This window comes from Podarcis tiliguerta, assembly GCF_965153285.1.
Source record: "Podarcis tiliguerta genome assembly, chromosome: 9".
Lineage (NCBI taxonomy): Eukaryota > Metazoa > Chordata > Lepidosauria > Squamata > Lacertidae > Podarcis > Podarcis tiliguerta.
The window spans coordinates 25056589-25074488 of record NC_139542.1 but is presented as its reverse complement, the minus strand read 5'-3'; the positions used below and the strand labels follow the sequence as shown (position 1 = coordinate 25074488).

The window sequence follows — 17900 nt, the reverse complement described above, 5'->3', positions numbered from 1 at the left end:
TCAGTGACATGTATATTGGCAGTAGGGATTCAACCATCATCTCTAAAACAGTATTAAGTTTTATAGTTTATAGTTCATGTTCAGATGCAGTTTCATTGTGGTGCAAGTTTGGACTGCAGCGCTTTGTTTTCCAGAGCAAGTGATAAAATAAGATTAGACTACAAGCGGAGAACTTTTTACTGGCCTTGTGCTCAAGAACGTCATGTCTGATTTTGGAACGACGAAGATGTGGAAGCTAAGCTATTTATTCAAGACAGTGAATGGGAGAACTGGTGAATGTGAATGTCACTGATTCTTGTGGTTAGAATTTCAAAGTAACATTCCAGTTTCCTGTATGCTTTCTTGCAGGAAACTGATTAATTTAGAAGCTTGACTTGTGGGCTGTGTTTTTTTTTTAAATCTGCCACATCCCATACTTTGCTGTCACTTGCTAAAAAGTGGCCTTTCTTCTGTCTGTAGAAATGACTCCTTTCTGATTCCTAGATTTCAGAATCTAGACAGTAAACTGGTCACACAGGATAGTGTGATGAGATTCATAGAGCTTTTATTACTAATACCAAATCTATCTGGTCTGGTACACCATCAGTTTATGAGAGCACTGTTCTTTCCCCCATGAACCTCTTGGAAACCCACCATGACACTGGAAGATGAAGGTATAATTCAGAGAAACAAGACCAGGAAGGGTCTTTGCTTCATCTCTTACTAAGCGCACTAAGCTGTGATCTTTGCTAGGGATCAATGGACATAATTGCAGATTCAAGGAAACATTTAGATGAAACTGTGCAGAGAATTCATGACAATGTGCTTCTGGTGCAGATGCTAGGCAGACAAACTGGGATACTGAGGGGTCTGCCGCTTCCTCTTGAAGTAATGTGTACAATGGGATCTAGGCTGGTGAGGGAATGGCCAGGTGACCTCTTCACCATGTGCACATTTGATTTGAGCTGACAATTTTATTTTATTTTGGTCAAGGATTGAGCATGTGGCCAAAACCAGGTAACCTGAATCCCTGACAATGCCTCTGTTATGCTGCAACAGTCTTAATTTTGATTATACCTACAAACACCTTTGGCATGCAAAGAATATTCTCTGCCACTGATCTGTAGCCCCTCAACATTCTTCTGTGTCACATGGAGTGTACAGAGAGGCTTTGCCCCACCCCATGCCAGGGACAGACTTGGGTAATCTTTGGTAGCATGGTGCCCTAAATGAGCCCAACATTTGACATGCCGAAATGGATCTTCTCAGTGATGGATCTTCTCAATTTTGTACGCCCTCAGCTCAGCACCCTGTGCATGAGAATCACCCACAGAGCCCTAAATCCAGCATTGCCCATTTACATGTTTAATGAATACCTGGAGAGAGCCCCATGTATATGACATGCAGATAGTTTGGACTGTGAGAATGGAAATCTTGCCCTTGATCAGTTTCTGGTTTGCACCGGCTACAGCCCTTCATGCGTCTAGATATAAATGCCCCATTCAGGCATTCAAGGGTACACATAAAAGGTAAAGGTACCCCTGCCCGTACGGGCCAGTCTTGACAGACTCTAGGGTTGTGCGCCCATCTCACTCAAAGAGGCCGGGGGCCAGCGCTGTCTGAAGACACTTCCGGGTCACGTGGCCAGCGTGACGAAGCTGCTCTGGCAAGCCAGAGCCGCACACGGAAATGCCGTTTACCTTCCCGCTAGTAAGCGGTCCCTATTTATCTACTTGCACCCGATAGTGCTTTCGAACTGCTAGGTTGGCAGGCTCTGGGACCAAACAACGGGAGCGCACCCCACCACGGGGATTCTAACCGCCGACCTTTTGATCGGCAAGCCCTAGGCGCTGAGGCTTTAACCCACGGCGCCACCTGTACACATAGTGGGAGGCAAAAAGCCTGCCACTCTCTACTTTTGAGCATTCATTAAATATACAGTTTGAATGCTTTAAAAAAGGGGTTCTTGTGTTTCCAACATTCCACTACAGCAAGATACAGGGTGGCAATATGCAAATGAAGAGGCGGGGCCCTGCAGTTGGCAATGAGTCATTGGCTTCTACTGAATTCTATAAGACAAGAGTTGAAATCTTGCAACATGTTTGAGAAGAGGCACTTGGGTTGTGTCCACCAATCACCCCATGCCTGAATGTGCTTTTTTCTTTTACTTCCCCCCCCTAAAAATGAATGGCTGTGACACTCACGTCTGAAAGATATGTCATTTGCTCTTAGGAATACAGGATTGTATCCTGTGTTAGGCATATTCAGAAGAAACCTATTGCATTCATTCATTCATTTGTTACATTCCGTTCCAAAGTTGCTCAGGGCAGGAAACAACAAAGCAGCAAAACAGTGCAATTAAAAAATCAAATAATATTTAAAGCATTAAGAACTTCTACAAATATTTAAGTACAGTCACATATCCTCACCTCTAATAATTTCAAGGTTGACAGGAAGAGCATCTTTCAGACATCAAATGCCTGGATGAACAGGAATGTTTTAAATTCCTCCTGAATGTTTTTAATGATGGAGGTGTAAATAATGTTAAGAATTAATGGACATAACCAACTTAGGTCCGTTAATCTCAGTGGATCTTCTATGGGTAGAATACAGTTAGATGCAATCAACTGTTGCAATGGAGCCAAATTATTTCACAGAAATTATAATCAGATTCACAAGGCCTCCAGCTGTTCCTAATTTATGTATGTGCGGGGAAGAGAGGAAATTTGACTGTTTAAGTTCCAGAGAAGATCAAGTCACAACATCCACTCTGATGCTCAGTAAAGAAACTGCTTAACTTCCCATCTTCTCACTAACCAAATTTGACAATTTTAAAACCATCTTGAATCTCAAGCCTACTGACTGCCATAGATCACACTAATAAGATGGAACAGGATGGGGCATATGATGCCAGTGAGTTGATGAGTGCTGCTTTGAAAGACTCATTAACGAATGGCAGCTTTTTGCCAAAATGTTGCTAATGTCCCCAGAAGTCTGAAGACGCTGAAGACAAAGGTGTGCTATTTTTTTGTGATGAAATGTCTGCTAAATTTTGTGACAGCGTCTGCTAAATCCCTATAATTAGCATGGGCCCCTGTTAAATGTCATGGGGTATTTGATGAAACAGGGCATGAACTCTGTAGCAACACTCTGGGGATCTGTAATGCTATCCAGCGTGACGTTTGGAATTTAACTACTAGATAGGGTTTCCTTATCTAGGAAACGCAGGGGAGAAAGGCATTTGTCCAGTCTAATGACCCCTGTTAACAGATTTATGCCCCTCCCTCAATACCGACTCTGTCCCCTCCGCCTCACACCAAACAAATGCGTTATCGAGTTAATCAAACAACATTCCAAAAACCAGAAACAAAAATGAAGAAAATAACCCAGTTTGGTTATATATTATTGCAGGTTTGGTTATTAATATATATGGAAGGAAAATAGAAATCTTATAGTTGCACCCCCCCCCCATATGCATAGGATACAGTTTGGTATATTGCATATATCCATGCACAGACACACCTATCTGTATGTATACTGCTGTTGTGTTGCCATGTAGCGCATTGCTGTTCCTGGGCCAGAGCTCAGATTCAAAGCACATGATTTGCATGCAAAAGGCTGCATGTTCAATCCCTGCCATCTCCTATTAAAACTGTCTTGGGTAGGTGATGTGGGAAAGACCAGGTTCTGTCTTGTGGAGCCTCCATCAGTGGGCTGCATATGTTTCCATACATGGAGGGGATTAAGAGGGCTTCCAGTGAGACTGTGGATTTATACACACGGGCTCCTGAGGTACGGGGGAACAGGCCCAGTGTCACCATGCTGCCCTCAGAGGGGTCCATGGTGAGCACCATGGTGTCTTTTTCTTCATTTTCAAAAAATGTGGGGAACGCAGTCCTCAGAGGACTGCTGGGCTGGACAGCTGGAGATACTACCATATTAATTTTACCCTTAATGTCCCTGGGTCCCACCTGCAATGTAGCAGCACTTTGCAACGCTATGCTAGCACAGGGCCCAGAGGTATAATGGGGAAATTATTGTGCTGGCAGCTACAGTCTCTTGGCCTGGCAGTGCAAGGCATTGCATGGCCCTGAGAGAAGAACCAGTCCTTTCAGCTCCACCACTTGTCCCCACTGCCACGACCCACTGCTACTTTCCCCTGTCACCTAGTAAGCTTGTAAGCTAGTAAGCCAACTGGAGGGAGGGCTGTGGCCTCCAGGGTTGTGTCTGTGGGTGCCACTGGCCCCCTCAAACAAGGCTTTGGCCCTGTAGAGTGAGGTATGAACAAGGCTTTGCACTAAACTAATACTAAATAATCTCTCTCGGTCGCTCTCTTTGCAGGCAGTAAAGGTACTTGTGCTTTTTCAGTGTTAGTTTACCTGGAATGATGGACAATGGAGACTCTGGTCTCTGTAAGGTATTCACAAACTGAGCATAGGATGGAGGAGCTCACAGCATTAACATTCCAACATATATTGCCTCCTCATTAGGTTCCCAGGGAAATCCCCAAGCCATAGCTTTGGGTCCAGCCCGGAGCAAGACAACTCTCTGTGTCTCCAGCATCAGCCAAAACTCATGCCCGAACAGCCACCTGCCCCTGCCATCATATTGCTCTCCTGCGTAGGCTGACATAACATCCAGCCAGGTGAGGAGGGAAAAGACCCCACCCCCATTTGTCTCTATGGCAACAAAGCCCACTCTTTAAGATGCTGCTGATGGGTATATAGTTTAACAGATGAACTGGTTTGGCAGGTTCAGCAGATTGCATTTTCTAGATTCAAACCTCACAGATACAGGATCACAGGCCTGAAAGGGACCCACAGGGTTACATTCCCTTCTAAGCAAGCTTCCAGGGACCACATTCCAGTGGTGGGTGGGACCATAGACAAAAATGGATAGACCAATGGATGTTACAGACTCTTAGCTTTGTACTGGAGGCTACATTTTAGCCATGCAAAAGTCAGAGGATTTACACACCCAAACAAAAACTTCTCCATCCTTCATCCAGGCAAGCAGTGGGCTCATTACAGTGCAAGGACACATTCTAGCCAGGCAAAAGCACTCAAGGAAAGCATGGAGCAGGGCTGGGAAGGAGGGTGTATGGCCTGGAGAGAGTCCTGAGGACTGGATTAAGAGAACTGGAGGGCTGGATTTGGCCCCCGTGCTTGAGGTTCCCAACTCCTGATCCTCAAATGCTATATACTACACTGTCAAATTTTGTTGTGAACAGGACAGAGAGAGCTTTAAAACATAAATGATTATTTGTATTGTTTACAGTTGAAATAAGGCACAGATCTGGCTTGGGACAAATCTACCTGTTATGATTCTGTCCTAATTATGAGCTGTAGTGCAGCTGGTAGAAAAATAAACAAATCCCTAACTCTCCAGGCTCCACTCCAGCAGATTCAACACACTGATGTCTATAGATATTTGGTTTTAGCGTTCCTAACACTGAGTTGGACTGGCCTCCAGGCTGATAATTTACCAGGTGAGCATAATGGGCTCAGTCCACTGAAATCATCTTCTGCACAAGCCCTGTTTAGAACAGGACCTGTACAGAAGTTCAGGCGGATTGTGCCATCTGTCAGTAGGAAGAGCTCACATAAAACTTAGGTAAGAAAAAAAGTTACCTATTTTACCAAGGACTTATTCCGAGATTAAACGTAACCTCAAAACAAATAGGTTCTGTGAGTTTATGCTAACTAGTCTAATTAATCTTCATGTTTGATCTTTGGACTAATACGTTGAACTAATTTGGGATTAAAAGATTACAAGTAACATTTTGAGTTGAAAGCTGTTACATGCCTCATGTCAACACTGCGGTGACAGAATTAACCCCGGAAGCCCTTTGGATTCCACACACTAGATGCTGCTGCTTGAGCAGAGTTAAGGCGACTTATTAGTGAAGGCATTATAAAGTGCTCATCCTGAAATGTTAGCTGCTAAGAGTACAATGCCAAAAGTCAGACACTTTGGGTTTTGCTTATTGTATCACCAGCATCATAATCATCCTCCTGTATCATCTTGGATTTCTTATCCACTCTTCACCACAAGGCTACAACCATATAAAAATACAATAACAAAATTAGTTAAAACAGTCTGCAAACACCACTGTTGTGTTCCATTAGGAAAAGGTTTTTCAAAAATGTTTTCCAATTGTAATGTTTTTATTTGTATATTGTATATTCTATTGTTGAATATTGTATTGAATATTCTATATTCTATTGTTGTAACCCACCCTGGTACCTCAGTGTGGATAGCAGGTTAAAAAAAATCTTATAAATAATAAACAAACAAACAAACAAACAAACAAATAGTCATTCCTATTCTTAGGAACCCTGATAATGCAGAATTCCTTCACAGGGAGGTGTGTAAGCATGTACAAAGAAGTGAAAGTGCAAGAAGAGCTCTGCTGGATCAAGCTGGTGGCCCAACTAGTTCAGCATCCTTTTCTTCTAATGGCCAACCAGATTACAGAATCACAGAGTTGGAAGGGACCACAAGGATCATCTAGTCCAACCCCCTGCAATGCAGGAATCTTTTGGCTCAATATGTGACTTTAATCCATGACCCCGATATTAAGAGTCTCATGCTGTCCCAATGGAGTTATCCCAGATGCCCATGGGGTTCCCACAAGCAGGACCTAAATGCAACAGCAGTCTTCCCACTTGTGATTCCCAGCAACTAGAGACTGTTTGCTCTTGGAATCCCCTTTCAGACCATTCTTCTCAATATAGGCAGGGATAGAGATAGAATTAGAGAATTGTAGAGTTGGAGGGGACTCCATGGATCATCTTCTAGTCCAATCCCCTCTGAATGGCAGGAACAAGGCAAAAGTTCTGCCCCCAGGCTACCTATCTACTTTGTACCCTCACATGTTCTTTGAATGCCTGAGGAGATGTATCATAACAATTAAAAACAATATGAAATTAATAAACGAGAACAGCAGATCAAAAAAGGACACATCCTATGGGTGCTGGAAATCATCCAGTCTGAGGACACAAACATGCCTTCAGGTAACAGTGGAAGACCCACAAAGGTGAGACCTCAGTTAGTGGTTTCATAATCTGGACACTGCAGAGAAGGCCCTTTCCCTCCATTCCACCAGCTGTTCTTCAAATGAGACTCACAAAAGGCTTCTCCTCTTGACCTTAGTGAACAGGCAGGATCATACAGGAGCAAAATGCCCAGTGTGGGTAATACCATTATACAGTTTAGTTACTAGGTGGCCCTGGTCTCATTTGTACCTGGGTAGACACAGAAGTTCCCCATTGCTGGTCTTATTTAAGAGATACAATAAAGTTCTTGTCTAGCTTTGTGTCATCCTAGCCTCCCATGACAGCTCTTCAGGTATCCTGGTCTCAAGCTGTTTATGGCTTTGTTGCTGTACAATAAATAAACTACTACTACTATGGGGGGTTTCCCCCCCCAGAGCTACCAAAACATTTGGCATAAATCATGCATTAAGCATTTCCCCATAAACCAAATGGACAAATGGGTCTTGATGTTATGCACTTCTTTCCATTAAAGCTGCGAGTCCTCCTGATGATTTATTGCTTGGGTTACTTCTCTGAATTACTGCTTAACCTCCTTTATATTAAAAAGGGGGACAGGATATTGGAGTTTTCTTAAAGTTGGGAATTACTAATGGCCCAAATAAGATGATTCAGACATGTTTTATTATACTCTGTCATGAAGCATGCATTTTTTGCACGGGAAACCAATGATTAGTCCAACTTGGGTCACATAACTTGGCCAAATCAAGGAAGGTTTTGAAAGCTAAATAACAGAATTAATAGTAATGCTTATTTTATTCTTCTGGATTCATGGAGTGCAGTCATTGTTTGGTGATTCTTGTAATTTCTTGAAAGAGAAGCAGGGAGGGTATAGGCTTCTATTTTGAAGAGCACACTTGAGTACTTTATGAGGTGATGATAGCAATTTAATACCAGATGCTCTTTGCAACTAAAATTTAAGGAAACATACCTTACCTCAGGGAAAGGAGAACAGTACTTGGATACAATATGTCAGTATCTTCAACTAAATCATTGCCATAAAATTACAATGTTTTCTGCTAATACCTAAAATATTCTGCTGCTTTTGCTGGAACATGGCCTTATTCTTTTCCTGTTCCAAATGGAAACGCATTGTGTCATGCGCTTTGCATTCATAAATACTTAACATCTGCCACCTAACTTCCTATGTACATATTATTCAATGACTTCTTCTGAATCATTCACCAAAGGGGGTAGGGAAATTTTTATCATTTTACTCATGAAAGTGAAACTCTTTGTAGTGCTGGTTATTCCCAATGTGGCTGAAGTTGCTAAACAAAATCTACTCAGCAACAAGGGGACGGGCTAACTGGTAGAGCAATCCAGTCTCCCCATCAGTCTGTGTGGAGTTTGGACTGAGTGGAGGTGGACTTTTGGTGGCCTGCTGGTGGGAGGCAACAGTGGTGGACGTTGGGGTCTCTCTAATTTCAGTGATGCTCTGTGTGATGCCAAAATTCAGTGACCTCACCTCTCACCTTCCATTCTACCTCATAGTTGCGGCACCCCTGAGGCTCCATACCCAGTGTTACCCAACTGGTTGCATTCCCCTAAATCTGCCTCTGGGGCCAGCTCAAAAATGGAGAGTTCTGAGACTAGCGAAGAGGCAGCACTGAGGTGGTGCCATGAGGCCTGATCTGTACTTAATAAATGTGCTAGTCTGGACTGGTGAAGGGATCAGGCCCAATCTTGAAGAGAAGAAGAAGAGTTTGGATTTGATATCCCACTTTATCACTATCTGAAGGAGTCTCAAAGCAGCTAACATTCTCCTTTCCCTTCCTCCCCCACAACAAACACTCTGTGAGGTGAGTGGGGCTGAGAGACTTCAAAGAACTGTGACTAGCCCAAGGTCACCCAGCAGCTGCATGTGGAGGAGCCGAGACACGAACCTGGTTCACTAGATTACAAATCTACCACTCTTAACCACTACACCACACTGGCTCTCAATCTTGCTGCCAATACTACCTTCTACTCCTGGTCCACCAATCGCACCCTAATGCACCAGAGTGGCGAAGCGTGTTCTCCTTCAACAAATCTTTCATGTCTTCTAGCTTGAGGATGCCTAAGTTTGATAGCCCCTTTCTTGGGTATTGATGGCCTCACTGATCGTAAGGTTCAGTAGTTATGAGTCTCATGATACATACATACATACATACATAAAACATATGAGCCAGGAAAAGCAAGGACCAGGCAAAGCCTGGATCTGAAGAAGCTTTGAGTCACATTATGTAGCCTAAGAAAGTGGGTTGCAGGAGATTCTGTCTGCCCAGCTGCCACCTTGGAAGTTGCACTGAGATATAGCTGCCATTAGAAAGATTAAGGGTGCTTCAAACACATTAAAATTGGTGAAGTGGTGGCCATTTGCTGTATCTCTTGTCTTTATTCCATAGAGTCAGGCTTCCCTTAAGAACAAAATTGGTGAGCACAATAATCTCAGGTGTTTGGTATCCAGGGTCCCTGACAGCTCACATTTCCATTAAAGTCCAGGAGAAGACATCATGATGTAACTCCTCCCATGGTGCTTTTCCAGATCTGGAAGTATGGGAAGCCACGGAGGCTGCAGAATGCTGGATAAATGGTTAATGGAAATAAAAAGCATCTCCACCCCCACCGTTCTACCAGGACACTGAGGTCCAGTGCCAAGGGCCTTCAGGTGGTTCCCTCACTGCAAGAAGCCAAGTTACAGGGAACCAGGCAGAGGGCTTTCTTGGTAGTGACACCCATCCTGTGGAATGCCCTCCCACCAGATGTCAAAGAGAAGATCAACTACCAGACTTTTAGAAGAACCCGCCCAGAGTGGTGGCTGGAATTCTAAAGTAATTTTAAAGCACACTGTGAATGTGGCAGAAGATAGAAGCCTCTTTTGTGGGGGTGAAAAACTTTTTGGGAAACTGGAGGACAGATTTTGGCATGGGATTACTCAACATCTAATTATGAAAGCAAATCAGAATAAGGGCAGTGCTTAATTCCCTCATTCTGGAGCATTATGTACAAAACAATGGCGCTTGATGGGTATTGGGAGTGCAATTTGTGCCACTGATCCATACACCTCATATTTTACACCTGTTCATGCCTTTGTCCTCCTCCCACATTGTCAAATTGCCACCTAACGTTGCACCTTAAGAACAGGGTGCTGGTGTTTGGGCTGGGCTGGGTGTGTGGAATCTTGCCTCCAGACTCATTTTCTCCACACACCAGTGCTCTATGCATCACTTTACATAAATGACAGCAAATACCACAACTGAAGCAACTATAAGACAGTTGTCTATCTGGGCTTCTGAAGATCTTACCTAACCGATGTTTGAAATGAATATCATTCATCAGACAATTAACCCAATTTTCCAAGGTTGAGTGTTCTTATTATATTTAAATATAATTATACACAATGAGTATGGTTCATTGTCCTGTCTGCAGAATCCTTTTGTGGATTTTCCTCCTACTCATAGAAAAGTACTAGAATACATCTGATTGTACAAAGTTGCTGGACAACAGCCATAGGTTACAATCCTATAAACAATTATGAGAAATTAGACCCAAAGAACTAAGTTAGACATAAGATTGAACTAGTGAATCTATTTAGACTGCCACTCTTTGCACTTTATTCTGCTCCAAGAATGTAGAATGCCCATAATCCCATTCTTAATGACCATATTGCTCTTTCTTATGAACTTCAGCATCATGAGCAGAGAAGAGAAATTGTATCTCTGAAGTGTGAATTGGAAAAAAAGTTTCAGATTTATTGCTTTGTATCTTCTAGGTACGATGGTACTTATTTTTCCTCATGTGCCATTTAGAAGTTCTTAAATAAAGGACTCTTATGCCTGCTAAGGGAATTGACACAGTTCACTAAAATAATTTCATTCCACTGGATAGCAAGGCATGAAAAGCTGTAGTTCATCTTTTCATTCATACCACGGTCTGCCAGGGTATTAAATAAATTCCCCTCCCTCTTCCACTAAGTGGTTGGCATTTACTCAGTCTTCAGTGCTGAAGTTACTTTAAGTACCGTTTGAGTTATTAACTTCACCCCTTATTTGGATTTATATTGAAAGTTGTCATAAACTACTGCAAGTTGAAAATGGTGTCTGGAGAAATCCACGTTAAAAGCATTATTTTTTCTGAAGTATTCATCATTATTCCTGGTCTTGCAGTGGCATCCTCTGAAGCCAAAAGAAGTCCTCAAGAAGAAAATAAATCAATTATGGCAAGATTATCTCATGCTGGTTATTATATTAATATGAGAAACCCAAAAACAAAGTTTAGGCATCAAAGTCTAATCGATAAGTGAAAATCACTTTCTCCCACTAGAAGAATGTTTATGTTCATTTATTTATTAAAAATCATTTGTATACTGCCTTTCATTTCAAGGAGAACAATAAAACAGGCAGGACATAACAAAATACAACACTAAAACATATAAACATATATCAAAATTTATAAATGTGTTGGAAAAGCCAAGACAGGCAAAAGGAGGTACATCTTCACACAGTCAATAGCTAAACGTCAATAGGGATGCAGGTGGCACTGTGGTCTAAACTACTGATCAGAAGGTCAGCGGTTCGAATCCACATGACGGGGTGAGCTCCTCTTGCTCCTAGCAGTTCAAAAGCACACCGGTACAAATAGATAAATAGGTACCACTGTGGTGGAAAGGTAAATGGCATTTCTGTGTGCTCTGGCACTTTTCACGGTGTTCCGTTGTGCCAGAAGCGGTTTCATCATGCTGGCCACATGACCTGGAAAGCTGTCTGCGGATAGACACCGGCTCCCTTGGCCTGAAAGCGAGATGAGCGCCGCAACCCCATAGACGCCTTTGACTGGACTTAACTGCCCAGGGGTCCTTTACCTTTTACCTTTTTTATCTATTTCACAGGGAGAGAAAATATTGTAACATGCTACCTCCATGAGCTGTACAAGATTCCAGGGGTTGCAGACGTGCTTACCAAGGCCCGTGTTCCCTTTTGGGACAATGAGGCACAGCCGAGTCTGTGGTGACTTTATGATATATGGTTTCTTTACACATCTACACAGCCCGAGTCTGGATGGAGAATGTGCAAAACAGTCACATCTCAAGAGGGTCCTGTTTCTACCATTGCTGCAGCCTCCAATTCCAAGAGACCCCAAACATCACATCTAACCCCCTCTGCAGCATAAAACCAACTGCCTGCCTCATGCTCTGCCCACCGCACCCCCGCTTGCAAAAGATACATCTTTTCCTGGCTTGCTTACCTCATAACCCAGCGCAGTTCTGGAAACCTCCCCTTCCCAACTCTGGAACTGTATTTTGCTAATCCCACCCTGCTCCCTGTGGCCAGCAGAGATTCTTTTGCCTTTGTGAAGAATTTACTAAAGCCAGGAATTAGCAGTGTAAAAATACTGGCTGGACTTGGGTTAAACTATTCTCTCCTGTGTTCCCAGTTGAGAAAAAAAGACCATGGTTTTGTCATATTTGCTTGCCTTGCGTCAGGGACAGTGGAATTTGCTGTCTATGAAGAAAGGTCACACTACCTGACGAGAAATAGTTACGTTATGCTTCTAAACCATCTGCACTGTCTCTTTCTTTTCCTCAGGAAACAGCAGTAAATTATTTCTGGATCTTCCAGATATATATTTTTTAATCTCAAACTACTTCTGGTTAACTGTAAACCGTATAGGAGAACAGACATTTCCAATATTAGATCCAGCAGCAAATATATCAATGTGGACTTGCCTGTCAGATTTGAAATGCAAATGTAAAACTTACATTGGACAGAATGTTCATTTGCATTACAAATACATCAGCTCTTCTGCATAAACAAGCATCAGATGTTAACATAAATTGCAGGGGGGAAAGAAAAATGCTCAAGGGCAAATTAAGACTCCTGTGTGAAACAATGTGTTGTTTAAAACAAACAAACAAACTTGGGTTTTTTAAGCAAAGGTTTTTGAATGCTCATAGATTATAGGTTTTTGGGTCCAGAGTAATTGGCATATCACAATTATATATGCAAGATTTATAAAGAAATCCTATTAATTTCAGTGGAATGTGGGAATATATATATATATATATTCCTAATGAAAATGTATTGGTATTTTAGTACAATTTCCTTCAATGAACATTATTATATGCAGTTTGACTAATGTATACATTTCCGCAAGCAACTTGCCCTAATGTAATATATCCTTCTGAGTTGTTTTCACTAATATATTCATTTTTAGATGCACTTTCCCCTAATTTATGTATTTTTATAAGCATTGCTGTGTTTGAGAACTACATTGGAAAATTTGGATAAGTTATGTTTCAGTTTGCATATTGATTTGAAAAGTGCAAATTTGCCTTTAAATCTGAACTGAATTGACTTCAATTTGCCCCTATCCCAAGAAGGACATTAGCATAAACCAAAAGTCTTCTGCCTAATTTAGTTGTGCCTTGAGTTTTTTGTGGGTATTGTCTTTACAACTCTTCTGTCTGTAGGTTGTTTCTGATGCATTATATATTATTTGCTAAGTATTTCAAGTTAGTTGACAGAAGGAAATATCCATATGGTTATTCAAGGATTTTGACAAAAGATTATATATTCATTGAACATATTTGCTATGTTAAGCATAAAAGAGCTAATCCATTCTTATCAAAAGGTCACTTATTATTTTAGACTTTGAATGATTTTATATTGCTTAATTATTTTCATTTTAAAATGGCTGGGGGTACTTATACGATTTAAATAGTCTTCTTTTTGTAAGGTCATGCTTTATTTATTTCCAAATGCACACTCCAGTTTTGTTTATAAAAACAAACAAACCTCAAAGCAGTTTGCAAAAAAAATAATAAAACAGAATGAAAGCAGCTCAAATTCATAAAATAAATTTCATACAGAAATTTAAAGCTATTTGGCAGAAATAGTACGCAAAGACTGACTTGAATTGAAAGCACATAGCATTCCCATTAAAAAACTTGCAGGCAACGAGAAACCGATAACAGGTTTATAAATATTTGCAAGGGATTATTTTTCACTGGTTCCCTCTGTCACTTCAAAGGACAAAGATGGACATTTTTACCAGGAAAAGTGCAATAGCGCTTGACTGTTGGAAGGTAAACACTATTTTAATGGAAAATGGCACCAGTCTTCCACAAAAACAAACTTGAGTTTGTCCTGTGCATATTTCACATTAGATCATGCAGAACTCTTGTGATCTAACTTCCCATAATGAAGCAACTAGTGAATGAATGAATCAAAGCTAGCTTTAATCGCTATCCTTTGAATTATTTAAAAAAAAAATCCAAAAAAGGATTACGGCATATGCTTTTGAAAAATAAGTTTTAAAAAGAATGCAAAATATACAAATCAAAGGTTGCCTCATTTCCCTAGAAATAAAGGAAGAGTTGCCATTTCCCCCAAAGGGAACTACAGGTGTTCAAATGGAGGCTTCCAACATATTTATGTATTAAAAAACCCATCTTTCTCTTGCCATCTGTCACTAAAGAAGACGAGATATAGAACAGTGGCAGACTCATGTTCAAAAGGCTGTCTTTGGGATAACAAAGAGAAAAGTTAATGGACACAGATTTACAAATTATTAATGATTTCTCTTGCCATTTTTGAAAAATGAACGCTATGCACACCGTCTCTCTTCCCAAACAGATTGCATTTTATTCCTCTGCAGTTTGTCCATCAGGCTTCACTCTGACAACATAATCCAAAACTAATCCAGAGCATTCAGTTTTCCTTGTTGGCTCTCATGCACACTGCTTAGACAAATCCTGCTACCTGTCAGCCCTCCTGTGTGTGCCAGACAGCCTGCCAGGTTAACCCCTGGGGAAAGCGAGAGACCTACTGACTTAACCCCTACTTCCCTTCCAATAATCCACTGTAAATATGTAGCGTTAACGGGCTAACTGCACTAATCAGGGCTGGATCTTTTAAAATCTGCTTCATACACACTCGCTAAGTAGTAAGGATCTGAGCATCACTGTTAGAAAAGGGGAAGTCAGTGCATCCAAGTATATCAGCCCCAAAGCAGCAGATGGCTAGGACACACTGAAAGGATTTAATCACTTAAAGCGGTGTGTGAAAACACATGCATCAAATTGCTAGGCCACCTAGTTGCTTATGAATCCATCTGAATTGTCAGCACAAGGTCAGGAAAAAACAATAATCCACAGAAAGCCCAAGAAGCTCTACCTTTGATATAATTTATTCCTCCAGGTTTTGCTTCTTATAATTCACTTTTACATATATCCCCCTCCTCTGTCCAGTAGAGCTCCAGCTTTAGATTTTTGAAACCTGCACTTTAAAATAAAATTCTGAAAGAACTGGCCCTTGCCATCATAAAAATGCTTCCCTCACACATTGCTTACAATCAAAATTGCCTAGCATCTTCAAGCCTTTTTCAATTTGGAGGCCTCCTAAAATCCGAAACACACAGCACAACTTGAGTAACAAAGACTTTTCAAAGTACTCACTCTTTATTTGGTGTTGCAGGGGGAGACCCCAAAACAAAACACCATTGCTCCTCATTGGAATTCAAGGCACATCACTCTGTCATTCTGTGGCAGCATCAACAATCCACAGCAGAAAATAACTTGCGTAAGCACGGCATACCCGGGAGCACTTAAAAGCCCCGCTAAGCTCAGCCACATGAGATCTGTAATAAAACATTGCTCAGCTCATTTAATGATTGGAAGGCATGATGTCCAGGACTCCAGGTTAATATCTGAAGTGGGGGGAGGTAGAGTTACCCATGGGGAGGTGGTCCTGAACTCTGTCATGAACAAAAGTAGGAAGGGAAGATCTTTTGTGGCTTGTGATAAGAACATTCATTTTAACTCAATTAAATTCCTGGCAGTCTCTTGGGGGAGGAAGAGATGATATTGATTCTTTATATTCATATATGTGTATGTACAAAAGTGCAAAACATTTTGTACAGTACTATAAATCAGAAGTATTTAAAAAATACTGAACACAGCAACTTTGCTATCTTGATCACAAAACAAAAAGGCACTAACAAAACAACAGCCCTCAAAAAACATTTTCTGTTAGAAATCTGGAGAAACCTGCAAAATAATACTGTAATAGTATTTTTCACTTAACTTTCAATAAATGTGAAGAATTGTTAAGGAACATTTGAAGCACTTTCATTAACCAGATTCAGAGTAATTTTGTGCACCTTGAAAGTTTTTACAATTATATTTTCTCAAGTAAACATTAATCATTCATTCATTTTGAGGTTTATTTTGGTAATGAAAATTGAACCTTTTTCTTGCTTTTAAGCTATTGTTCTGTTCTTTTTGAATAATATATAAATATCTGGGAATTATTTTCACAGAAATTAAAAAATAAAATGTTGTGTCAAACCTTCTGAAAGAATATATTTAATTGATTTTCAGAGGTTAATAAAAATTCAGCCATACTAAATCTTAGGAAAGTGCATAAATTATTGTGTAAAAATGAACTGAATATGAGGGCTTTTTGGACAGATGTTAAATGCTTTATTTGAAAATGATGTCGGCACCATTCTGGCTATGCTATTAGAGCAAATACCTTGGAGACATCTGTTTTCTAAACTATTATCTTTTAATAAATGTGAATTGTCCAATGTTATCCTAGGCTAAATTAAATTCATGCAGCAAAAAGAATTCTTTTGCAAAGAATAACAGATGGCAAGTTTGCTAATCAAAATGTAAAGACATATAAGAAATAAAGTGGAACTCTGAAAACTGCAGCCACAAAATAATCTTAGTCTTGGCTGCCAAAAGTTATCCAGTCTTTAGGGATGCAAAGCAAATTAATTTTGAAATAACCTCATGCTGTGGTTACCTAGGAAATGCCTCAGTTTAAAGCTAAATCTCTTTTCTTTTGTGCTTACTGTTTTGCAGTAGTTCAGCAACCAGCACAGGATTTACTGAAGAGTCATAGCAGAGCTAAGCAACATGAGTCAATGAAACTACACATCACAGGAATCATTATTGTTGAACATTGAAATTTTCATTTCAGAGTGGTTGATAGTTTTGCTATGATAGCTCAACCACCATCCTTAAAGCTGTTTAAAAATACCAAGACTGGGCACATCTCAGTGTATTTCCATTGAATGTCGACTACTTAGGTCATTTGTTGATTATTTTTCTTCCTGACAAAGCAGCTGGGAGATGTTCTGTCAGCTATTGATCATGCAACTTATCAGCTATTCACAACATACGTCTTTGTAGCTGCTGCGAAATCTAAACAACTTGGATTCATTAATTAACCTTCTCATATTTGGCAGGAGGGGGGAGTAAAAGTAAAAAGCATAGATGGCCTCCAAGCTGTTGTTGTTTTTAATTCCTTTTAAATGTTGACCAAAGGAGAAAAAGAAATAAAGTGCTAGTGCAAGACACAGTCTTTTGTGTGCATGGGGACATTGTGCTTGTTGGCTGTGGAGAAAGAACTCTGTATGTTTAGGGGCGATAACTTTAGCACAGCCAGCTATAGGAGCCAAATATAGTAATAGGATGGCAATGTGTTTTCCTATTCAGAGGTCAGTCTCCTAGCTCAAGGCTCACTTTCTTTGAAAGGCTGACTGGCCTAAGTCCAGTTTCAACAGCACCCAGACAGCTGAACAAAGAGCAGCAAGGTCAGGAGGTTCTGAGGGTTGAGATGCAGACCCCAAGGCCTGCTTCACATTTGGTCTCACACAAAGGCTGGAGTGGCCTCTGCAAGAAGTAGGGCTTTTTCTATAGTGTCCATAGCACTTTGAAATGCTCTCTCCCAAGAGATTCATATGGCCACCTTCCAGTCCTACTCCGGCCATTAGGCAGAGTGAGGTGGGGACCCCAGGCAGGAATTGTGGGTGTCACAAAAAGGCAACAAATTGTTAGCTATATAACTTAGTATTGTTGAACTGCTGGTGTGGGCA

The 17900-nt window shown here is 40.9% G+C and overlaps 1 long non-coding RNA gene across 3 annotated transcripts in view; it reads right to left on the bottom strand.

Moving 5' to 3' along the window:
- The window catches only part of LOC310685441, a 49006-nt gene extending 33328 nt beyond the window's left edge, over nt 1-15678 (bottom strand). The window contains exon 1 of one of the 3 annotated variants that reach the window (XR_014515261.1): nt 15472-15678. This is a non-coding gene — a long non-coding RNA (uncharacterized lncRNA). The remainder of the gene's footprint in view (nt 1-15471) is intronic. The other 2 variants (XR_014515262.1, XR_014515263.1) reach the window with 2 other exon arrangements.
- Nucleotides 15679-17900: the final 2222 nt, after the last annotated feature.